The 8,197-nt window shown below is 29.1% G+C and overlaps 1 pseudogene; it reads left to right on the forward strand.

The window, feature by feature from the left end:
- The first annotated feature begins 3,646 nt into the window (after window positions 1–3,646).
- Window positions 3,647–4,757, forward strand: LOC122853874 (annotated as a pseudogene).
- Window positions 4,758–8,197: the final 3,440 nt, after the last annotated feature.

Below are 8,197 nucleotides of genomic sequence, written 5' to 3' on the forward strand. Positions count from 1 at the left end.
ACAATAAAGTTGAAAATAAGATGCTATTTTCTGTTTATTCATACTACATATATCCATTGTTTGAAAATAAATATCAATAAAAAAGACAATTGTGTGACTACTGGAGGCTTGTTGAAAAATGTGACTTTTTATCGAGAATAATGAATAATATTTTATTGGAATAGAAGTATAGGCAACTCCAATGCATTTTTCAAAAAAATAATCACTTAAACTGAGTACCCAAAAAATTATAGAATTTAATCGATAAGACAATAAGTTGGTATCTGCAATGCTTTCAAAAACTTTTTGACAGGTTACGACCTTTTTTTTCATATTCTCAACCACTTATTTAGATGCATAAATGAAAAATAACGTGAGTAATTTTTTGAAACATTTTTAGTTAACTTCAAGCCAATTCAATTATCACAGTCTCATTTTTTTTCCCAGTACAAGATTACTTTACCGAAATATTATACAAATAGATTGCATGCGTATGCATGATGTATACATACGATGTCACGATTTTTTATTTATTCAATAACTCCTGCTATATGAATTTTAAATTAAAACTAATAAAAAAGACCTGGTAATATTTGTTGGGGCGTGTGGCCCGCGTTACTCGTTAAAAATAAAAATTTTCAATACTCCGGCTATGGCCATGGTTATCTTTATTGCTATTAGACATAATTTAATCTATAATTAACGAAAACATTATTCATATTAAAAAAAAAGCTATTTGAATTTTAGTTGAATATTTAGATTATCAATAAAACGAAATTTACCGTAAGATAGATCTATATACTAGAAAAAAAAGGATTTGATTTTTCATAGTTTCATAAAATCTGATCAGATATGTTCAATTAATTGATCAAGAAAAATTATAAATATTCAATTATATTTTTATTACTTTTACAAATATTTCAATCGGTTTTTTACAATTTTACAATTAATATTGGATTGACATTAAAAAAATTATTCAAAAAAACTGGCAATAGAGTTTTTCAAAGCTTTTTTTGGAGCCTCATAAACATTTCATTTCAACTCTATAAGGACATTCTTTTGTCCATTTTTTTTATTTTTTATTCAGCGAACCACAATTTTTGTAAAAATAAAGATAGTTCTCGTATTGAGCTCATATTATAAGCTTTCAAAAAGTCTAGTAACGGCATTAGGGTTTTTTTTTTCTCTCAATTACGGTTTTCGAGAAAAAAAATTGAGTATCAGAATTTTATAGTTTTTTTTGTTTTTCTCAAAAACTATTATAAATAAAAACAAAACATAAATTTACAATTAATGTCGCCAAAAAGCCTCAATTTTTAAATACCTGTTTATTTATCGTACCTTTAATAATCAAAAGACGTGAAATATCCAAAAGAATGTCAAAACTTTGAAGTATAAAGTTGAATAATTTGCTGGATAAAAAAAAATTTTTAAAAAAATTAGGCGCTGCATTTTTTATTATTATATTATTATTATACCATGTATCGAAATAGCACCTTATTTTTTTTTTATTTTTTTTTATCCAGCAAATTATTCAACTTTATACTTCAAAATTTTCACATTCTTTTGGATATTTCACGTCTTTTGATTATTAAAGGTACGATAAATAGACAGGTATTTAAAAATTGAGGCTTTTTGGCGACATTAATTGTAAATTTATGTTTTGTTTTTATTTCTTTTATTTTGTTTAAATTAATAATAAATTATATTTGTAATTCGTCTACTTTAAATTGACCGTGAATACCATAATAAATAATAAATAATAATCGAATACTAACTTTCTGGAATATAAAAATTTGAACGTGTATATATACTATAGTATAGTATACTATATACTATAGTGTATATATAATATATTTATATGTACGCTTTGAATAAAAGGAAAAAGAAAACATATTCTGCTATACCATCAATAATAAATAACTAACACATGCGGCTGCATACACACGCATATATGCATGTAAAAAAAAATTCAGGAGTAGGGATAGGCGCAGGGTATGCGCAACGTATCCGAAGAAATTAGACATTTCACCTTGAAAATTTATTTTTTAGTAAGATTTAATACCTGGCTTTTACTGGCATATACTGAGTATGTTTTCTTTTTGTCAACTATACGTCACATGAGATTCGCTAGAATTTGTCTTTTCAGGGAATACTTCCGATTGTGGGAATAAAGAAAAAAAAAAAAAAAAAAAGCGACTGATCAGGGTCATACAATGAGACTACTTTACTCAAGAGAGAAATACCCATGAGAATTCTACATTCCCTCGATCGCATTGCTGCCTCGGGTGCCAATTTCTATTTCGGATATTGAGTTGCTTTCATCTAGACTTATTCGAGTTATATACACACTGGTCTCACTATTTATTTACATCTATCTCTACCACTGCTTCAACTCGAGGCGATACAAATACAATAATATAGCTTGCTGTTCTTTTTATCATTTATTTAAGTAAAGAAAAGTTCAATACTGAGCTTTGCAAAGTAACTTGAAACAATTATCTTATTGATTTTTGGCAAGTTGAAAATATTTTTATTCTAATGAATTTTTATTTTTAATTGCAATATAATTCTAGATAAATACATTTATAGAGAGGTAATTACTACCGTGCCTTATTATACATCAAATATTTTGTCCCCTTCCCTCCCTAATCTTTTAGAAATTTAATTAAAATATGATAGAGTTGAATGAGGATGCTGAGGTTTGGTAATGAACCCATAAATCGATGTCGAGCTTTTTTTTAAAAAAAAAAAATCAGATTTTTTCGTTGCGGAAATATATATTTAAAGCATAATTGATATTTACGGTCTTAGCGTTTTTCTCAAATCGACTACATTTTGTTCGTTCAGTTGATACAACTTTACAATTATTCTTTTTCTCTCTCCTAGATGTTTCTCTTTTTTTTTCGTGTTGCCCTATTGGCTGCACTGCAGAATATTATTATTTGTTGTTATTTGTATCACGGTCCAACCTCCAAAATACTTTTAACTGGCATAATTAAATTGATTTTTAAAAAGTGTCAAAAGTAATTAAAAATTATTAAAAAAAGAAAAATCGTTTTTTATAAACATTAGGATTTTAAGGCAGTATGTAAATCCCAAGGTAGGATAATTCTTTGGGTTCAAAGAGGCACCCTTGTAACCATAGCTTAAAAAAATAATAAGTGCCCTCTAATGTCTAAAATTTGTATACTTTACTGACGCGTCTTTAGAAGTATGAGTGAGGGCGCCTCGTATTTACACACACTAATACTACTTCAGCAGATTTTCAATGCTTCGCCTGGTACTTTTTGACTGTTTTTGACCCTAAATTTTCGTCTTAAATAATTAATAACTTTTAAAATTCGTGGTAGAAATCGATGATTTTTTTAAAATTATTTTTCGTAATTTAAAGAAGTATAAGCTGTAGTGAAATAAAGGTTTTCTGTGAGAGTGTTTTTTCAATAGAAGTGAAAACGTGCCGATGCTTCCTATGCTTGTGTGTTAAAGTGTTAAATTGTTGTCAACTTTGACCCTAATTATCTCGGTCAAATCGTGGTAGAAAATTACAAAAAAAATTTGAATAAATAGATCTTTATTTTACTTAAAAAATAAGCCTTCTTTGATCAAAATCTGTGAGAGGGAATTTTTTTTCAATATTTTGACATACTGCCTTAATACACTAAAAATGGAGGACATTGGTGATTATGCTGGTGAAAAAATTAATATTTTAATTGACATATTACTTATGTTATGAATTTATATCCTATACTGAATATGATACCTCATTGTTTATTTGTTTGTTGTTGACTTCAATTATAGTTGACTGCTCAAAAATTAATTAGTTTTCATAAAGAAAAAAAAATGGTTAATAATTCTAGTACATAGTTCATCAGAACTCAAACAATTTGATAATACTGATTCATTGATGAGTCAGTGTTATAAAAATTATATTCTCATTGATGTTGGTGCTAATTTAACAAATAAAAAATATAATCGTGATAGTCTTATACGACGTGCTAAAGATACTGCTGTACAAAAAATAATGGTTATTAGAGCTAGTGTTTAATCAAGTAAAGAAGCATTACATTTAACAAGAATATATCCTGGTGTACTTTATTCAACAGCTGGAATTCATCAACAGCTGCAAAATCATGGGAAGATTTAGATACTTTAGATGAACTGCAAACAATACAATGAATACTGAATGTGTTGCTATTGGTAAATGTGGACTTGATTATAATCGTAGTTTTTCTGATCCAGAAACACAATGTTCTATATTTCATTAAAAAGTTGAATTAGGTTGTAGAATTGAAAAACCATTAATTATACATGAAAAAGGAGCACAAAATGATGTTGAAATACTACGTCATTATAGAAATAAATTACCACTACTTTTAATACATTCATTTATTGGTAATGCTGATGAAGCAAAAATATATATTGATGAAGGTTTTCACTTGGGAATAACTGGTTATTTATGTAAAGATAAATCTGATAGTCGTCTTAGACAAGTACTTAAAATGGAAAATGCACCATTAGATAAAATTCTTGTACAAACTGATGCACCATTTATATATCCAATTAATAGAGCAAGTAAATTACCAGAACATGTTTAAAAAAGTTTAACTGAAAGATCCATGACATTTTTACATCGTTATTGTACTTTTCAACGTAATGAACCATGTGCTCTTCCAGCAAATGTTGAAATGGTTGCGGCATTTATGAAAAAAACTCCAAAAAAAGTTGCACTTGCTACTGCCTTTAATGCACTAAAAATTTTCGGCTTGAGTCAATAATTCACCAACAAGCTCACGGTAATGATTAACAATTAAATTTATTATTTATTTATTACGGTAAAAAATAATTGTAATTGTTATTGTTTTTTTCTTCCATTATTTGCAGAACCCGAGATGAAATTTTGTTTCTGAAAACAGCCTCTGGAAACTCTTCAGCCTCTAAACACTGTCTCTAAAGTGGCCAAATTAGAGGTAGTTCAGAGGCTGCCTCTGAAAAATTCTAAAATATTATCTGCGTGATACAGAGATGATTGCCTCTGCAATCGAGTCTCTATTTTAGATTCAATCCTTGCCAGTAGTCACTTTGTTAGACTATATAAAAAGGATGACTATTTATAGTTAAGGTTGAATGTAAATACGAATTCCCTCTACTATATATTTTGGTAATTTTTTTTTTAATCGCTAGCTAGAACATTTCTCTACTTTATAGAATTTTTTTCAAATTTTTCGACCGTGAAATAAACTTGACCGATTTAAGACGGCCGTAAACGGAAAAACCCACGTTTTGAGCTGTATTTAAAAACCCCTATACTCGAAATTACTAAATTTAATTTAGATTTGCAATTTTTTTAATTACGAAAATTTAAAAAAAAAATCATCAATTTCGACCGTGTTTTTTAGAAGATAATATTCAATCGCAAATGGTTAATTAACTCCGAAATTTACTTCACTTTACTGCTGCAGTCGTAGTTGTGTGTGTTCGTGTAGGCCGGGTACACTCATACTACTACAGATGCGATAGTAACGGACATAGATTTTAGGCATAGAAGGCACCAATTCATTTAAAAAAAGCATGGGCTGGAGCGAGCCCCTTTGGCACAAAAAAGTTATTCGACGATGGGACTTACATTCAACCTTAAGCACTATGCTTCGTCTATAACTGAATATTAAATATTATTATAAATTATAAAAAAAAAAAAAAACCTAATTTTTTAGACTCGATTTTATTAATACTATAAATGTCGGCGAGACTGATTCAATGAATTGGAAGAAAGAATTACACAGAAAACGAAACCTAATTAATTACCTCTAGTCAGACGCGAACCCTCAAACTTTCGATTACTAAACAAGGGCCTTGACACATTCAGCTATTTCAACTTTAGGTGACACGGCTGTTTAATTTGTATTTAGCTCATGTAGTTCTTCTCTCTCATTTCTATCTGAGAGGCTTTGTGATTTTAAAAGTTAAAGTTGTTGCTACTTTGCCCGAAAAATTTGCCTCTACGAGTCTCTGTAATTTTGGAATTTTTAAAAAAAATTACTTATTTTTAAAGTTGAAAATAGTAGAGACTTTCAGAGACAGATAGAGATTTTTCAGAGATTGCCAGAGATTGCAGAGAGATCTCTCTCTGTTCTAGAGTCTTGCACAAATTGACTGTCTCTGAAAAAATTTTTTGTAGAGACTACATAGATTAAGCAGAGGCCATTTCAGAGTTCGCAGAGTCAGAGAAGGCTAGTTAAAAACAGTTATAGGCTTAAAGAGACTATTAGAGGCTGTTTTCAGAGACAAAATTTCATCTCAAGAATATAAGAATCGATGTTTCATGCTTGAAGAATAGAACCAATAAAGTCCAGATATTCATTTTTTGTTTACAAATTTAAAGTGGACATTTAGCTTTCTAAAATTTTCTTTTTTGAAATAACTTTTGCTACTTATACTTCGTCAATAATTTATGTTCATATGTGCATCTAGTTTTTTATTATTTTTTTTTTCTTTTAAATAATGCTAAAATATGGCTACGTGCAATAGAACTCACATTTTCTTGATTTTTTTTTTAACCTCATAGAATATACTAATTAAAATTTTAAAATTTTATATATTTGAATGAATAAATAATTTTTATAAATATTAAGGGGACGTGATACTGATTCCTGTTTTACCATGGACGATAAATGAAATTGAATTTTCAAACATGGTTTTTTTGAAAATGGGTAAATGGAAAATTCTGAAAATTTGTGAGGGAATGTAGAATGGTGCCCTCAAGGGCACTCGAGTCCAACTATTTTAAAATTCTGAATTTTTTTTTTTTTATCGGTAATAAAAACAAAGTTTTCAAACATTGTTTTTTTGAAAATAGATGAATAGAAAGTTCTCAAAATTTAACAGGGAATAGAGAATAGTACCCCCGAGGGCACTTGAGTCCAACTTTTTAAAAATTCAAAATTTTTTTTTTTGCCAGTAATTTAAAAAAATTTTCAAACACGGTTTTTTTGGAAATGAGTGAACAAAAAATTCTAAAAATTTGTCAAGAAATGTAGAATAATATCCCGGAGAGGACTTGAGTCCAACTTTTCAGAAATTCACATTTTTTTGTTAGTTTTTAATATTTCTTTTCATTTCTAGAGGAAAAAAAATTTCAAATATGGTTTTTTCCCAAATGAGTCAATAGAAAATTCTTAAAATTTGACAGGGAATGTAAAATAGTCCCCTGGAGGGCACTTGAGTCCAACTTTTTCAAAATTTCAATTTTCAAAAAACTACTTCTAGGGAAAAAAAAAATTTCAAACATGGTTTTCACGAAAATTTACAGATTTAAAAATCTGATTTTTTGGCTGGTGGATACTTTGAAAATGTGCCTACAAAAATTTCTAAATAAATGATTCTTACATTCGATTTTCTCAACGGGAAAGTGTTGCTTTCACCATCACCAATTACTGTTTTATAAATTACACCATAAGTCGCATAACTTGAGCTAAAACCATCTGTGAGAATATCCATTTCCATTGCAGTCGAAGGACGATTTCTATCGAAATTTTTCGAACAGTACTTTTTATGAAGTTGATCAGATTCGACGTTGCGGCGTTTTCGACTTTTAGATTCTGAGCAGTACTTATTGCGCATACCGATAAAAAGTACTTTTTTGGTATGAGCGCCTACAATAATTGCTATTCCAGACAAAGCATCGTATCTTCCTCCTCATCGTATGATTATTTTGACCATGATCCGTCGATTTCCACGATTAGGCATGGAATACCTTCAGCAGTAACACTTTTCGTTTTTCTTGCCCATTCAATTTCTTCAGCAATGGCTGCTTCCATGCTAGCTGCTGATACTTTATGTATAAGATCATCGATTCGCTTTAAACGAATACTTTCATAAGTTTTATGGGACTTAGGTCGTACACCTATACCTGATAAAAATTCTTGCAGTGTATTATAACCGATCCCTGATGTTACAGTTGCTAACACAGCACTTTCATCGAGTGGAATTTTTGTATTATCAAGCGAGTCAGTCCAAGCATCATCTGTATATCCGCAATGGTTGCACTGTATAAAGTCTTGATCGTAAGCCTTTGTTATAATATTTATATATTCGCATATCTTTAAATGCGCATGGGCACTCATTATCATGATTATCAAATTTTTGGTGCAACTCAGTTATAAAATAGTTGATGTAAATTAGTTTTCTATCTTCTATCAATACATTCTTGCATTCTTTT

Source organism: Aphidius gifuensis, linkage group LG4, assembly GCF_014905175.1.
Source record: "Aphidius gifuensis isolate YNYX2018 linkage group LG4, ASM1490517v1, whole genome shotgun sequence".
Lineage (NCBI taxonomy): Eukaryota > Metazoa > Arthropoda > Insecta > Hymenoptera > Braconidae > Aphidius > Aphidius gifuensis.